This window comes from Loxodonta africana, chromosome 2 (assembly GCF_030014295.1).
Source record: "Loxodonta africana isolate mLoxAfr1 chromosome 2, mLoxAfr1.hap2, whole genome shotgun sequence".
Taxonomy (NCBI): Eukaryota; Metazoa; Chordata; class Mammalia; order Proboscidea; family Elephantidae; genus Loxodonta; species Loxodonta africana.
The window spans coordinates 216,629,544-216,647,297 of NC_087343.1; the positions used below are offsets into that span (position 1 = coordinate 216,629,544).

At 37.7% G+C, this 17,754-nt stretch overlaps 1 protein-coding gene across 4 annotated transcripts in view; it reads left to right on the forward strand.

Annotated features, from left to right (window-relative positions):
- DYRK1A (dual specificity tyrosine phosphorylation regulated kinase 1A) overlaps positions 1 to 17,754 on the forward strand; it is a 146,442-nt gene that overhangs the window by 81,609 nt on the left and 47,079 nt on the right. The window contains exon 1 of one of the 4 annotated variants that reach the window (XM_023559097.2): positions 258 to 278. The exons of the other annotated variants lie outside the window; for them this stretch is intronic. The gene's annotated coding sequence lies outside the window, so the exon portion shown is untranslated. Of the gene's footprint in view, positions 1 to 257; positions 279 to 17,754 lie in introns of those variants that run through there. 4 annotated transcript variants of the gene reach the window in all.

Below are 17,754 nucleotides of genomic sequence, written 5' to 3' on the forward strand. Positions count from 1 at the left end.
GGACAACACAGAATACTGGGAATCACGCCCTAACCAAGTTAATACACATGTTTTTCGGGGGACATAATTCAATCCATGACACTGTCTCATCCCTGTTGAGGGGGGGATCCTCTCCAGTTTTAATGAGGCTCAAATCTGGTTATTTTTGTCTAGCATACTTAAAACTGAATTGTGTTAGAACTATTCCTTTTCCTCATTTTAGGGATTGAAGTTCATTTAAAAAGTCTTAAGGTATTTTCTCGAGTGACTTAAAGGAAAGAAAAACATCCTTTTAAGTGGTGAGTAGGAAAAGGTGTTATTGACATGTATCAGTATTTTTGCTTCAGTATCATTTAACTGGAAAAATATATATTTTTTTGAGAACCCTTTTAATATTGCTTGGAAACCCTAGTGGCGTAGTGGTTAAGAGTTTGGCTGCTAACCAAAAGGTTGGCAGTTCGAATCCATCAGACGCTCCTTGGAAACCCTGTGGGGCAGTTCTACTCGGTCGAAATTGACTCGACGCAGTGGGTTTGGTTTTAATAATGTTTAAAAGAACTAAGGTGAAATAGAGATATTTTCTGTATTAAAAGATAGCTTATTGAGTCTGATTTTTAGCATTGTGATTATATTTGGAATTTTATAAAATGTATTATACATGTTTGAATATAAAGTCTGGTTTTTTCTCCAAAATTATCCCTCAATCCCTACATACTTGAGTGCTAACACGTACTTGAATCTCTTATATAGTCTGTCATATAATGGGACGTGCTCTCCATTTGAATAATGTGTTCTATTTGAGGACAACACATAAGCCTGGGGGGACCCTCATTCAGTATTAGTTTGGGATGCTCACAGAGGGTTACTCAGTGGGATGAAACTGTAAAGAACAGGACACAGAAATTTGCACTGATATTTGAGGTTATGACCTCTTATTTTTAGGTGTTGGATGTTGTAAATAAAACTTGTAAACACCATTTTAAAAACCATTGTAGTAAGTGGAAATCATGCACATAGGATTAATGGAAAATGTCAACTGTTCTAATGTTAAAAAGTTTCATCCCATTGTGACTTGGGGTAAATTTTCAGTTACGGCATTATGCAGGGATTCAAAAAGTATATCTACAACAGAAGATTATGTGCTCTGGAAAGCATAGATGACTCAAGAGGAAATCTAATGACAGAGGCACTAATGCTGAAAGATGGAAGTAGGCTTTTGACAATGTTGAAATGATGCCTCATATATATAGATTATAGTTAAAGTATTGATGTGTGGAGTATTGATCTCACTGGCAAGTGTGAGATCTTGCTTTTGGTACAGCCTTATTTTCTGGATTATGGTGTGTTGAGGTAAATACGATAATGTCAAAGCTGGAAATGACTGTAGAGCTTGTTTTTCAGGGGTGCTCAACCTCTTTTTCTGCCCCAGCATAATCGACTTGACAGCACCGGGTTTGGTTTTGGCTTATCATCTTACCTGAGTACCCTTTTTGGATTTTCTAGTTATCACCACTGTTTTCCAAGTCGTGACACGACTTGGAAACACATTTTCAACGCCTGTCAGTTCTATCCTCAGGTGTCTGTTCATACATCCCCTTCCTTTCCTTTTCCAATATTAACTTCCCAAAGGCTCCCACGATCCCTTGCTTGGGCTGTTGAAATAACCACCCAGTTGATCTCTACCTGTGGTTTCTCATTCCAGTCCGTTTTACACGTTAGTTCTTTGATAATATGCCTAAATAACAGAACATTTATTGAGCGTTTATCATGTGCCAGATACTGTTTTAAACATTAACTCTTTAACCCTCGTAACAATCTTGCGATTTAAGTACTGTTATTATCCCACTCTGCAGTTAGGATGGGAAGCACAGATTTAATTAACCTCTCCAGAGTTGCACAGTAGCTAGCCTAACAGCTAGCTAATAGCTAATAGATGGCAGAATTGAATCCAGGTAGTCCAGAGTATTTTTTACTCTACAGTAAAAACACAGCTGGAGTCTTCACTGCCAGCCCTCTCACCTGTTTTGCAAAATCCAAATTCCTTAGCCTGGCACTTAAGACTCTTTTGGCCCAGATAGATTACCATTCTAGTCTTAACCTACTCCTCTGTCTGTATTTTCCAGCTAAACTTGGTGACGTTTAAGCTGCTACTTGAAATAGAAGTGGGAGTCAATCAGACGAACCAATAAGGGAATAATGTTTGAGACAGAGCAAAGAGTGTGCTTGAGAGAGCCTGGGGTGCCTTGGAAGAACTGGAGCGCAGGGTGGGTGGCAAGGGCTGGTAGGCTAGGAGTATCAGCCAGGTCGCAGAGAGCTTCCTGGCCTTGTCTTCTTTCTACGGTACATTTTTGTGAGCTGCTCATAGGTTCATGGATACCTAGATAACCGGCTTTCTTTTTTCTACGGTGCTTGGTAAAACTTGATGTGAAGTTTTCTCATTTTCCTGGTCTCCTTATTTAATTCCCCTGTCTTTCAGCCACAGCCACCCATTTGCCTATTTTCACTGGAACTAGGTAGTATTTGGGAAAGGATGTTCTCAGACAGGGTGCTGTTCGTCACCCTGGGTCTCTCTTCCTTGCTAGTTTATCTCCATCTGTTTGCAGAGATTGCTTTAGGAGTTTCTAGTGTCTATTAGGAGGAATTTCTAGCGTGTCTTGAGTACTTTCCCACCCCTTCTGTCTTGGAAACTCAAGCTCATGGTGGTGAGGAGGGTAGGTGAGCCCTGCAGACTGAGCTGGTTTGCATCCTGGCTTTGCCACTTAGGGGCTGTGTGAACTTAGGGCCACCGTGGAGTTACCTGACCACAACTTCTTTATATGTAAAATACAACAAATGCTGTAATAATGCCACTTAATTTCTAAGGACTTTATGGGACTGGAACAATACTTAGTACAAACTAGGAGTCCAGTGAATGTTGCCAGTACTCATTTTTTTAAATTACTTTTTCTTTGTGGATTAAAGAAAGCTTCTCTTATCCATACTGTTGTTATTGAGGTTCCTCTTTCTGGTTTGGAAAATTTTACTGGTTTGACAGGTAAAAATGAAATTTCGTTATTACATACTTACTTATTACTTTTTGAGTTTGAAAGTTGACCTGTATATACTGACTGGTTTGTGAGAATTGCACCTTTAGCCTCATTTGGGGCGGGGGGGGGTGGTAGGCTTAAGTGTTTTTTTTTTTTTTTTAATTGTATCATTAGAAAGCTTTCTTTTATATATTAAGGATATTAAATAACACTTTGGACAGTATAGAATTGAGATGTAAGTGTTAAATACTTTCGTACAGTATATATGGAAAAGGGAAAATGATGAGTTTTAAAATGTTTGTATTTACTACATAAATACCATGTTTTTATGCAAATGGTGCATGCCTTCTACGTTGGTTTGCCAACCATGCCCTCCCCCTGCAGGGTGTTTTTGTAGCACTATGCTAATTTTTTTTACAGCAACATGTAAAAAAAAATTGGCATAGCAGCACTTATGAAAATATCCCAGGGGTGAGGATGCAGTTGGCAAACAAACACTGAAGGTGTGCGTTATTTGTGTAAAAATATAGTATACTTTTAATGAAGGAATTTTTTAATATGATTTTATAACCTCTTTTGAACAGTTAATTTGCTCAGTACAACTTTTGAAGTATCTCTGTCAATGTATCTTGCCTTTTGGGTATTTTATGATGGAAGATTCCCGTAAATATACAGTGTTTTAATTGGAATCACAATGCTAAGTGATTGCCTCATTGGATAATTTTAAGTATTGTGCTGTAATTCATTATAAGTACCCGAGTACTTAACTAGATTTAAAAATATCCTGTGTGCTTACAGCTGTTGAGCTAGAACTATGAAAGAGTGAGGAGTTGTGTGGTTGTGGTTATGGTTCTCCTCTCTTCTCTTCTCTCTCAGAAAGGAGAGGGGAAAATTAAAAAAGAGAATTGTTTTCTTTTTATCTCCTCAGCTGCTACTGCTGTGCCTGCTTTAGGAAAAGGCAAAGGTAAAGATCAGGGAAGGCTTGGGGCAGCTTTCTCTCCAAAGAAACATCATGTGCCGGAAAGCTAGTAGCATCTTCCTACACCTCTTAAAATAGCATGGTTGTGGCATAGTTGAAGGTCTGTGGTAGGTAGGATTTCTGCCTGCATTATGTTCCCCCTCTTTCTGAGTTTTTACCTTTTTCCTCTGAGGGGAAAAGTAGCTAAGTAGGCAGTGTTCCACTTTTTAATGACTTCATAATATTTCAGCTTTTAGATGTGTTGTAATAAACACATCTTACTGTACCTTAAGGTTGCTGAAAGGCTGCCTTAGTGTGCTGTAGGCCCTGGCAAAGTTATGATCAAGGGTTCTGAAGAAGGGAGGGGAGATACACACACACACACACACACACACACACACACGTACATACATATGTACACTTTTTTTTATTTTAGATAAATAGTATTCTGCTTCTTGTTTAGATTTTTTTAAAAAAGTTGGAATCTAACCATCATTTATTGAAATACAGTTTTTAGCTCTCTAAATAGAGACTTCGGACTACCTCTTGAGGGCAGCCTTTCTGTACTCTGGCAACCGTTTAACATTTCAGATCCATGGCATTTGATGAGGGGAGGAGGAGTACTTCGGATTTACGTGACTAAACATGATGATAAATCATCTTATTTCATGTATGAGGAAGCTGACATGTTTGCCGCCAGGCTGTCGATTCTGACTCAGCAACCTGTGAGGACAGAGTAGAACTGCCCCATAGGGTTTCCAAGGAGCACCTGGTGGATTCGAACTGCTGACCTTTTGGTTAGCAGCCATAGCTCTTAACCGCTACACCACCAGGGTTTCCAAAGAGGCTCTTAAATCTTGGTCCGGTGTATTTCTGCCCTAGCAAGCTGACATTTCCAGTGTATTTCTTGTTTTACCTTTTTTGTAAATGAAGATGCTACATTTATGTTATAGAGGAGTCTCAGAAACAGCAGGACCCAGCACATAGGCTTCACCAGGTCTTGAGCAGCTCAAGGCCTACAGTGCTCCTGTCTAGAGTGTTCCCAAGTGCTCTGTTATCTACCCTACAGATGGCTTTGACCTGGGACAAAGTGAAGGAAGATGAAAAATGGAAAGTGGTATTCATCGAATGTACTTGTCCTGTCAGTGATAGTTAGGCTGACGGCTGTTTCTCATCTTCTCTTGGGTGACTGTGTTTGCTAAGCCATAAATAAGGGCACCTCATCTGAGAAACTGAAATCATACTGATAGCCTTGAGCTGTACGACCACTGTAAACATTTCTTTCTTGAAAGGCAACACTAGAATCTAGCCTATCCGCTAGTTTGAAGGATAATAATGTATTAGCTCTCTTGAAAGAATTGTTGTTGTTGTGTGCCATTGAGTCCATTCCTAGTCATAGCGACCCTATATATAGGACAGAGCAGAACTGCTGCATAGGTTTCCTAGGCGGTAATCTTTATGGGAGCAGATTGCCAGGTCTTTTATCTCCCGAAGCCACTGAAGTGGGCTCAAACATCTGACCTTTCAGTTAGCAGCCAAGTGCTTAATCATGTATCACCAGGGCTCCTTTTGAAACAATCAGTACCTTGATTATAATATAACCGGCATAGTGCTTCAGTTTGAATGACTTTAGTCGTTTTTGTAAAACTTCTGAAATCTCTGTGTATTTATGAAAGCTAAATTTATTGATGGCTGAAATGACTGCAGTAAAAGTATGACTCCTTCAGGGAGATAAGTGGTTAGCATTGACACAGGCGGTCTAGACAAGGCACTGATTATTTGCTTATTTTCTTTAGTACTGACCTTGATGCCTGGTAGAGCAGCCATCACTGTCCTGTGTTCGTCTTTTGGATTTCGACGTAGTGGTTGTTTTTTTTTTAAATGGGCATGGTCTTAAGTTTAGCCTGATTAGTTATTGAGTAAAAAAGTTATTCTAATTCTCTGATATATATGTATGTATATATAAAATATACCGTTTTTATATTAAGATGCTGACACTCCCTGATATGGCTTCCTCAGCATCTTTGTCTCATTTACTGTTCCCTTGTGTTACTACCAGGATTCTGCTGTTCCGCTTGACACCCTTTTATCCCATTCTGCAGGGCTGTCCCGTGAAACAACAGCTAAAACTAAACTTTCACCACAAAATGAGTTTTCTTTTTGTTCCACTCAAAAGACCGGGGCAGGGGGGGAATAGAGAATATATAAATTCAAAAAATTATTCATAGTTGTTTGGGAGCATTAGGTTAAGTGCCTAATTTAGCCAGCAAGGATCATACAACTGCAGTCATGAAGATGAGGTTTTTTTTTTTTTAATTGTACTTTAAGTGAAAGTTTGCAAATCAAGTCAGTCTCTCATACAAAAATTTATATACATCCTGCTAGATACTCCTAGTTGCTCTTCCCCCAATGAGACAGCACACTCTTTCCCTCCACTCTCTATTCTCTCTGTTTTTGTGTCCATTCGGCCAGCTGCTGACCCCCTCTGCCCTCTCATCTCACCTCCAGATGGAGCTGCCCACATGGTCTCATGTGTCTACTTGATCTGAGGAGCTCACTCCTCACCAGTATCATTTTCAATCCCATAGTCCAGTCCAATCCCTGTCTGAAGAGTTGGCTTTGGGAATGGTACTTGTCTTGGGCTAACAGAAGGTCTGGGGACCATGGCCTCTGGGGTCCTTCTAGTCTCAGTCAGACCATTAAGTCTGGTCTTTTTAAGAGAACTCGAGGTCTGCATCCCACTGCTCTCCTGCTCCCTCAGGGGTTCTCTGTTGTGTTCTCTGTCAGGGTGGTCATCAGTTGTAGCCGGGCACCATCTAGTTCTTCTGGGCTCAGGCTGATGTAGTCTCTGGTTTATGTGACCCTTTCTGTCTCTTGGGCTCATAATTACCTTGTGTCTTTGGTGTTCTTCATTCTCCTTTGCTCTAGGTAGGTTGAGACCAATTGCATCTTAGATGGCCGCTTGCTAGTGTTTAAGACCTCGGAGACCATTCTCCAAAGTGGGATGCAGAATGTTTTCTTAATAGATTTTATTATGCTAGTTGACCTATGTCCCCTGAAACCATGGTCCCCAAACCCCCATCCCTGCTGCACTGGCCTTTGAAGCGTTCAGTTTATTCAGGAAACTTCTTCGCTTTTAGTTTAGTCCAGTTGTACTGACATCTCCTGTATCATGTGTTGTCTTTCCCTTCACCTAAAATAGTTCTTATCTACTATTAGTGACTACCCCTCTCCCTCGCTCCGTCCCTCACCCTCTCATAACCATCAAAGAATATTTTCTTCTCTGTTTAAACTATTTCTCAAGTTCTTATAATAGTGGTTTTATACAGTATTTGTCCTTTTGCAACTGCCTAATTTCACTCGGCATAATGCCTTCCAGGTATCCTCCATGTTATGAAATGTTTCATGGTTTCATCATTGTTCTTTATTGATGCGTAGTATTCCATCGTGTGAATATACCATAATTTATTTATCCATTCATCTGTTGATGGGCATCTGGGTTGCTTCCATCTTTTTGCTATTGTAAACAGTGCCGCAGTAAACATGGGTGTGCATATATCTGTTCGTGTAAAGGCTCTTATTTCTGTAGGATATATTCTAAGAAGTGGGATTGCTGGATCATATGGTAGTTCTCTTTCTAGCTTTTTAAGGAAAAAATCGATTTCCAAAGTGCTTGTACCATTTTTCCATTCCCACAGCAGTGTGTAAGTGTTCTGGTCTCTCCACAACCTCTCCAACATTTATTATTTTGTGTTTTTTGGATTAATGCCGGCCTTGTTGGAGTGAGATGGAATCCCATTGTAGTTTTTGATTTGCATTTCTCTAATGGCTAATGGTGGTGAGCATTTCCTCATGTATCTTTTATCTACCTGAATATCTTTAGTGAAGTGCCTGTTCATATCCTTTGCCCATTTTTTAAATGGGTTATTTGTCTTTTTGTAGTTGAGTTTTTGCTGTATCATGTAGATTTTAGAGATCAGACGCTGATTGGAAATGTCACAGCTAAAAACTTCTTGCCAGTCTGTAGGTAATCTTTTTACTCTTTAGGTGAAGTCTTTGGATGAACATAGGTGTTTGATTTTTAGGAGCTCCCAGTTATCTAGTTTCTCTTCTGCATTGTTAGTAATGTTTTGTGTACTGTTTATGCCATGTATTAGGGCTCCTAGCATTGTCCCTATTTTTTCTTCCATGATCTTTATAGTTTTAGATTTTACATTTAGATCTTTGATCCATTTTGAGTTAGTTTTTGTGCATGGTGTGAGGTATGGGTCTTGTTTCATTTTTTTGCAGATGGATAGCCAGTTACGCCAGCACCATTGTAAAAAAGACTTGTCTTTTCCCCATTTAACTGACTTCGGGCCTTTGTCAAATATCAGCTGCTCATATGTGGATGGATTTATGTTTGGATTTTTCAGTTCTTTTGAAGATGAATATTTTGTTAATTGTATTTGCCTCAGAGTTAAAAATGTTTGTGAGCATTTTGTATAAGTGACCATTATGTCAGTGGCTATGTTAGATATGTTGTTTTCTTTAGTGTAGAATTTTTCCAATAAAGTATTAGTTTTTAGCTTTTCAGAAGTTCTGTTGTAGTCATTTAAAATCAATTATCAGTTAATCATAAACCTAAAATTCAGCAGCGTTTGTTTCATTGGCTGCAGTGCCATTTAGTGTTGGTATTTCTGAATTTCTGAATCTTCTCTTAATGGCAGAGTCACTTACCTGTGCTTCTCATGTACTGCGCATTCTTTCAGTTAGGCAGCACGCCCTGTTACCAAGCTTGTATTGAGTGCAGGCCCTGGTCAAAGGTGGGAGGGGGCTGTTCTCCAGGAGCTTACCTTTTAGTAACAGTATTGCACAGGGTGTTAGATTTCCACTTCTGATCTTTAGTCAGCCACTAACTAGCCACTTGGGCACATCACAGAATCACTGGTCTTCAGTTTCCTCATCAAGTGGTTGGATTTGATCTCTTAAAAGGTTTAAATCTCACCTCTAAAATTTCTCTTGAGACATTGTGTGTGTTTGTTTACTTGTCTTTTGTTTCATACTCCCCCTCCCCCCACTTCATTCCTGGATATTTAGTGTGTGAAGGCTGCTTGGTATTTGATATTAAATAAAGAATTTTATTTAGATGGGATTTATTATTGACTAAACAGTTTTAATTATAGGAAAAATAAAACAACCACTTGGGATGTTCATGACTACTGATAACTAATAACCCATAAGATGGCATTGTCTGCTTTATTTATTTTTATTATTTAAAAACGTTTTTGTAATTTTAGAATATTGAAGAAAATATAAATTTATTCACATTGCATTTTATATTACGTACATTATAATAATTAATGGAATCCAGCAGCTGTATTTTGGGTGACTGTTTTAATTCTGTTTCCAGATGCTATTACTAAAATTAAGCTCCTGGTCTCTTATTTCACCTGTAAGAATTTGGTTGCCTTTTGTAGTTGAAAGCGGTAAGATTTTCTGTAATCTAGTTGTTGAGGATAGTGTAATGCCAAAAAAATACTAAGTACTCGTTAAATACAGAAGGAGTGAAATGTGTGCATTCATATACTAGCCTCAAAACATTGAGACTATACTTTTTGGTTCTTAAATACAGTTAGTATTCCACATTCTCCGCTATTGGCTTGTTAGTAATGTCTCTTATTTTTTTAATCGTTGCTCTAGGGCTTACAATATGTATCTTTAAGTTATTGCATTTTACCTTCAAATAATATACCACTTCTCATAATGTAAGGACCTTACAACACTGTGCTTCCATTTTACCTCTCCCATCCTTCGTGCTTGTTGTCATATGTTTTACTTCTATATAGGTTAAACTGCACAGTGCATTGTTGTTTTTGTTCACAACAGTCAGTTACCTTTTAAAAATATTAAGAAACAAGAAAATACCTTTCGCATGTATCTGCATATTTACCATTGCTAGTGCTGTCTTTTCCTTTGTGTAGGTCTCAGTTTTTATCTGGAATCAGTTTCCTTCAGCCTGAAGAACTTACATGAAGATTTTTTGAGTCTACTGCCGCTGACAGATTCTCTCACTTAGTTTTTCTGAAACAGTCTTTTGCCTTCCTTTTGAAAAATGTTTTTACTGGATATAGAATCGTAGGTTAAAGGTCTTTTTCTTTGATCATTTTAAAGACTTTATTTTCTTGTTGTGTGCATTGTTTCTGATGAGAAGTCACTGGTTCCCCTGGATGTAATGTGTCGTTTTTCCCCCTCTGGCTGCATTTAAGATTTTTTCTTCATCTTTGATTTTCAACACTATGGTTGAGTGGCTTGGCGTGGTGTGGTGTGGTGTGTGTCTCTCTGCCTGCCTGCCTGCCTGCTTATCTATCTATCTGTCTGTGTCTTTGTGCTTGTCCTGCTTGGGTTTCATTGAACTTGGATATGTGTGTTGATGCTTTTCGTTGAATTTTTTTAATTCTTCAACTTTTTTCTTAATTTTTGCCCCTCCAAGGGGAAAGGTTAGACAGCTTTTGTTCCAGAGTTGCTGACTACCTTGTTTACATATTTTTCCGTTAATTTGTGCCCTGTTTTTCAATTTAGTTAATTTATATTGCCTTGCCTTTACATTCACTGATCTTTTCTTTTGCCGTGTGCAGCCTACTGTTTCGTTAGTGAATTTTTCATTTCAGTTATATTATTTTTCAGTTCTAGAATTTCCATTTGATTCTTTTTTATAGTTTGTATTTTCTGTTTATGATTCACCATTCCCATTTTTTGTTCATGTTTTGAAATGTTTACGATAGCTGTTTTTTGTCTGCCCCTTTTTTCCCCCCTTATCATTTCTAGACTTACAGGTTCCCCCCCGCCCCCGAATACAAGTTATATTTTCCTGCTTCTTGTGTGCTTAGTGATTTTTGATTGGCTGTGGGCATTAAGGATGGATTTTGTTGTCCTCCTCTAAAGAGTGTTGAATTTTATCCTGACAGGCCGTTAATTTAGATAGCTTGTAGATCAGCTTGGCCCTTCGTGACTTTTTTTTAGTCTCTATTAGGGCATTTAGAAGGCTGCCTTTATCCTAAGGTCTTCATTTAGGAGTAGGTTAGTCCCACTCCTAAAGCGTAGATTTTTTTTTGGGTCTCTGCTGAATGTCTAGTGTTTATTGAGGTTTCTCCACTCTAGCTGGTTGGAACACTTAATGTCTCCCAGGCCTGTGAGAGTTCTGCTAGCTGTTCAGTTCACAGCTCCCTAGTAATTGTTCTTGGCTTGACCTCATGGAGTCTTGCCCAGTGCTTGTGCAGCTTAGTATTTGGCCAAAGAGTTAAAGGGATCCCCACGTATGGATTACTACAGCTTCTCTGCATAGCTCTGTTTCTGCTACCTGCCTCACAAATGACAGCCAAGTCACTTGCACTGAATCTTTTGTGTCCTTAGCTCACCAAGACTGCAGTGTTTTTTGGGGGGGCTTTTTTTTTTTTTCACTCGCTAGATACTCTATCCTCTGAAAATTGGCTCCATATAGAAAACCAAGATGATTGTGAGGCTTACCTAGCTTCTTTCATTTCTCTCAGCGATCACAGTTCTGTACTGCCTATTGCTCAGTGTCTGAAAATAGTTATTCCGTATATTTTGACCAGTTTTATAGTTGTTTATAGTGGATAAGCTAGTTTGATACCAGGTACTCCAAATGGTCAGAGGTGGAAGTCTAATATTTCAGACCTTTTAAAGATACATATTTTATCCCACTTTATTCCATTGTCATTCTTAACAATTTAATACATTGACTTAATATTGCAGACTGAAAAATCTGAGTTTTTATTTAGGCCTGTGTGAATAGTTTCATTGTATCTGCAGGCTATTTGAGTATTTGCTGTCTTTGCTAGTAGGGGATATGTGTGTATGTGTAGGATATGTGTGTATGTGTAGGCTCACGTTTGTATGATTGCTGTAGTGATGCCTGTTGACCACTAGAGGGTAATAAGTCAGTTCATTTGCCCTTAATCATGGGATAATTTGAATAGTCATTGCATAACTTTAATATATACGTACTTTTATGCAAATAACATGCACCGCCTATGTTCTTTTTGCCAATGTGTTTTTACATGTTGCTGTAAAAAATTATCACACTGCACTTACGAAAGTACTTTGCCAGGGGAGGGCATAGTTGGCAAACAAATGTACAAGGCATGCGTTATTTGCATAAAATATGGTATTTAACACCTACTGTGTGACTAAGCACAGCGCTATGTGCTTGGAATAGAAATATGGGTAAGAGACTGACTATTAAGCAGTAGTCGTAGCCTGTGTTATAATTCTGTGCTTTCGTTTTGACTCATGAATCACTCATTTATTTCTTTCATCCTTATCCCTATCAAGTCCCTCCCACCCTCCACCATTTTTTCCCGGTGTTGAAATACTACCCTGATGGATTCAATTCGTTCGTGATTGACGAGATATGTATTAAACGCAGGCCGTGTGCCAGTGCTGTTCTCAGTGCTAGGAATGAAGTGGTAAACAAAACTTACTCATGAACTTAAATTCAGTCATCCTCTCAGTCGTCCTCCTTTATTTCCAGCCATCATTAAAATTGCAGTTGGCTGTCCTTTTAACATTTTGTGTTCTCATTCATTTTGGGCATGTCTTGTTACTAGAGACCTTGGAGGTTTCTTCCCACATATGCTTGATTATTCCCTTCATTTCTTAGGGGACTCTGTCTCAGAACCTCAGCCTCAAGAGTTTTGGATGCTATAGTTTTAGTTAACGAGTTATTTTTAGTTTTCTTTTTGTTGTTGTTCTTTAACATTGTTCTTTCACTTAACTGTTTCTCTTTAAAATCTAATGTAGATTAATGCTTTAGAAGGATGGTCCCCTGTCTAGCGATCCATATAGTTCAGAAGAGTATAAAAAAATGTAAATAGGATCCTGCACTCAGACTTTTCTCCAACTTGCTTTTTACACTATTTGACAGTAATTTTTAAAGATTAGTTTGGACTTAAACTCCAAATAATGATTTTGAAGATAGCTTTGAATTAATGTAAGTTTATTATAAACTATAGCTTTATCTGATGCTGGGAAATATATCTTGATACATTCTTGGGTTACATATTATCATAGGTAATTTTTAACTTACTTGAATAAAGATTATATTAACATAGTAGCCATCAGGTTGAACCCTATGATATTGCTGTTTTGTAGGCCAAAAAAAGTCATATATCAGCAATTTCATATGATTCAGCCTAATACTTTAGTATAAAAAAAATGTAGTGATTAGTAAGACCCAGTTGACTAGAAATGCCTGTATTAGTTTGTCCCCTTAGGATCTTGTCATAGGAAAGAAGTGAATGAGCGGGTAACTTAAATACTTTTTTTTTTTTTGGCATTATGGGAGGATGTGAAACTTTAATTAACTTCCTGGATTTCGTATAAATTATCACAGCAGTTGACCTAAGAAAAGAGATAATGAGCATGTGACAAACACACCTATGTGCAGACTGTTGTTACCAGGCCTCAGTGCAGGAGGCTTAATCTTTTTCATTTTTTCAGATAACTGGTAATGTTACTAATTAGTTATGATAGAAGGTATAGTAAATAGTGGAAGAATTCCCACAAGTCAAAAAATATAAAGTTATTAATCTACGTGTAGATTATTTATAGCAAATTACAAAAAGAATATGAGATTTTTTGTCAGCTAGCATATCATTGCTAGACATGGGGCTGTGTATTAAATCACATATATATCATGTGTTTGTCACCTGCAAAACTAGAATAAAGATCCGTCCCCCACTTGTACACAGTTGTGAGGGTAAGGTAAGAGAATATATGTGAGGGACTTTTGGAATAAAAATAATGCATCTATTTTAGGAGGATGGTTACTATAATAATGCCGAAGCAGCTGTTTGTTTGTAATTCTTTTGTAGCTATCTGGATATCACAAAATCATCCATCCAAATGCATCCTTGAGTCAGATTACATTCTGAGTGATTGATTGGATGGGGCAGTTATAGAAACTTGAGGAATGAGGGAAGATGGGGTGCTTTGGTGTTGCCACTAACTGGGGTAGCGAATCCATGTGGGAGGTTTTTTCTTGGAAGAGGAGTGGGTCATAGTTTGAGGAGAGAGTGATTTCAGGTTCAGCCCTGTGGAGTATGAGGTTCCTAAGGGGCGTTGTATCCTGGAGGCAGAATGTGTTAGGTACACAGGCTCTGGAGTTGTGACTCTACCACTTAGTACCTCTTTGATCCTGGGCACATTGTTTAATCTTTCCAAACTTCAATTTTCTGTAAAATGGTGGTGATTATAATAGTATTTATCTCATGAAGATATTTATGCTTAAATAAAATAATTAATGCAAAACCCTTAGTATTGTGCCTGGTGCGTAGTAAGCACTCAATATACGTTCACTGCAATTGATAGCATTTAAGAGCTTTCAGTTTAGGGTTGGTTATTAAAACCATGAGAATGGATGAGATTGCTCCTGGGGAGAGGGTTGAGGGTAGTAGTTAGGGAAAGACCCTAGATTAGACTCAGAAATAGAGGTTAGAGAGCTACATGGTGACCTAGGAGATTCTAGCATGTTACCATGAAAGATACGGTTGGCAAAGTTTTTAGAAATAAATGGTTAACTCTGGTATATAATGAAGAAATGGTCAAATAAGATGAAGACTTGAAGTATTCATTTTGGGATCTTGCATTGGGTGAAGATAAGGTAAGGAAGTGTTTCTGTACGATTAGGCTGGTGGAGATGAATAGGTTGCTGTGGGGGCAGAGTGAATGAAATTAGCCGTAGGGACCTGTTAGTAATCTTGGCAGGAGATGATATGACCTTGACGCAGATTAGATAGTGTCGGAGAGGAAAAGCAAGGAGAGGGGTGGTTATCTGGAAAGTTTTGCTAAAGGAAAACCAACAAGACTTTTAAATGGATTAAGGGAATTCGGTAGTTTAATAGATTGCCCTTTTCTCAATGATTAAATACATTATTAATAAGAAATATTTTTAAGTCATTATCATCTTTCTCCTAGGCTCAAACTCTGCCAAACGAACTGTTGGCAGTGGTAAATCTGATTTTCAGAATCAGAAAGCTGATAATAAAGATAAGCCATAAGTATCTCAATAGTTACACACTTTAACAAATGGGATATGGCTTCCACTTGCCATGACCACCAAACCAGCTTTTGAAAAGATGCATGTATTAAGCCTTTCTAAGATCTCTTGACTGTAAAAGTTCTTATGAATATTTCTCAAGTGAAAATACTTAGACCATGAACAGGGCACGGGCACAAGAGAAACACATCATTAATCTGACATGAAAGGAAATCTCTAAAAAAAAGTCCTATAAATGGCATCACAGGTAGAACCATGGCAGTTTAGTTTGCCTTATACCCGCTTTCATTAATTTGTGTTCTCAAGCTCCTGTCATGTGCCAGGGATTGCTTAGGGTGTGTTTGATAGAAGAGAAACACTTTGCTCTCAAGAAGCTTTCTCTCTCTCGTAAGGAAGATGAGCTAGTCTTTCCGTAACTGTTAATAATATGGTTTGTAATACATGTCTTACGAATGATAAAAATTGAATACAGTAAGAGTTTACAACACAGGAAAGGAGAAATCCTTTGCGATTGGGAACACATCATGCGATGGGTGTCATTAAGCTAGGCTCTATAGGTAGGGATTTTAAAAAATCATTTATTATCAAAACCAAAAATTCTTCATGCAGAAAACATAGGAAACAATTAAAAAAAAAGAGAGAAAAAATATCTCCACTTTTGATGTCACCATCCAAAGATAACTACTGTTAATATTTTTCTGTGTGACCTACAAATATATTTTCTATTTATATGCACATATTTTTTTCTTAGAAAAGGTATAAAGGAGTTGTGTTTCCAATAGTGATGCACTGTGTAATTTGTATCAGTCCTATCTCTGAGGTCAATAAGAAAGTCTGAAAAGCAAAATGTTTGAAGGCTTGAATGAGCTGACAAGGCTTTGAAGAATTATGGGGTCAGGATGCCAGAGAAAGAAAGAGGTGAGCCTGGCATTTGGGACCACTTTTCCTCTCAAGAGTGCCAGCTAATTCTGGAAGAAGCACTGAAAGGCTAAGAAGCGGAGCATAGTCTTGCAGTTCATGAAACTACGGATATAAAAATTATATGGCCAGGCCTGCCAAAGAAAGGCAGCCTTGCGATACCCTCCAGTGTTTGTGTTGGGACCCATAAAGGCATAAGAATAAGGGTTAACTGCAAACAGATCTGCCTCACAGGGACTGTAGCCCTCCTTTGAATCATTTTAATCCCTGATTGCTGGGATCCCAGACTACCAGCTGTAAAAAAACACAAGCCCATTTTGGATAAAGATAATATTGTTTTAAGGTTCAAGTTATCTTTGTGGGTTTTTCTTATACCATCTTTATTCTTAATTAAAAAAAAAAAAATAGGCATACAATGAGAGAAGAAAGACAGTAGGAAAAGATTTATAAGAGAGCCAAATAATGGAATCATCAGAAACTTAAAAATAACTTTGTTTAATATGTTCTAGGAATTAAAAGACCAGATTGAGAATTTTGGCAGAGAACTGGGGGGCTTCTAGAACAGAAAATACAAAAACTGAAGTTAAGAACCTAATGGCTGGCTTTAATCCACTGCCAGAGAAAAAAGAGAACATTTTAAGGAAAAAAAAATGAGATGAATAGCTTGACAAAAACAATGGAAGCCAGAAGATAATGAAATGTAACTTCAAAATGCTAAAAAAAAAAAAAAGTCAGTCTAGAATTTTATACCCAGCAAAAATATGCTTCAATAATGGAGAAATAAAGATATTTTTAGGTAAAAACTGGGAGAACTTGTCACTAGCAGACTTGTACTAAAAAAAAAGGAAGTATTAAACAGCATTTTCTCTAGGAAGAAGGAAAATGATCCCAGATGAAAGGTTGGGAATGCAGGGAGGAATGTAGAACAACTAAAAGGGTAAATATGAACGAATAACAACAGTATAAAACAATAATGAAGTGTGTTGTGTGTTTATATATGAAGAGAGAGAGAGATAGGATTAAGATACAAGCCAACAATCATATAGAAATTAAGGGAGGGGTGCTAATTTTATTAGATTTGGATGGATCCAGGCTATAAAATCTATATCATACTTTATAAGATATATAAGAGAATAATAAAACAATGTTACATGTGTTGGGGATGTTAAAAGATCCGCTCAGCAGAAGACAAGAAAGGAACATAAAATCATTGGAACAAGTAACGGGGTTGTTTCTTAGTCTTTATACATAAATAAAACCATGCAACATACTGTTTTGGACACAGAGGATGAAAGTTAAAGGATGGACAAAAGACATCGATTAAGCAAAAGCCTGGTGTAGTCATAGTAATATCACACAACTTGTATTTTAAGGTGAAAAGCATTATGGGAAATAAAGAGGGTCAGTTCATAATTAGAAAAGATTTTATTTGGAAAATGTAACAACTCTAAAATTTGTATAATCCGATAACAAATGGAGAGATAGCAAATGCACAGTTATAGTGGTAATATTTTATGCATCTCTCTGGCTTATTGATAGAGTAAGATGAGAGCAGAAATAGAAAGCACACATAAGAGGATCAACAAAGCCACATTTGGTTCTTTTGAATAGATTTAATAAAATTGATAAACTTTTGCTGAGACTGATTGCAAAGGAGGAGGAGAAAGTCCCAGTAACCAGCCTTGAAGCGAACAGGGTATCATTACAATTCTACCGACACTGAAAAGCTCACAAAAGAGAGGATATTACAAAGTACTTGATGCCAGTGCATTGGAAATTTAGATGAAGTAAACATACTGTTCTGCTGTCTGTCT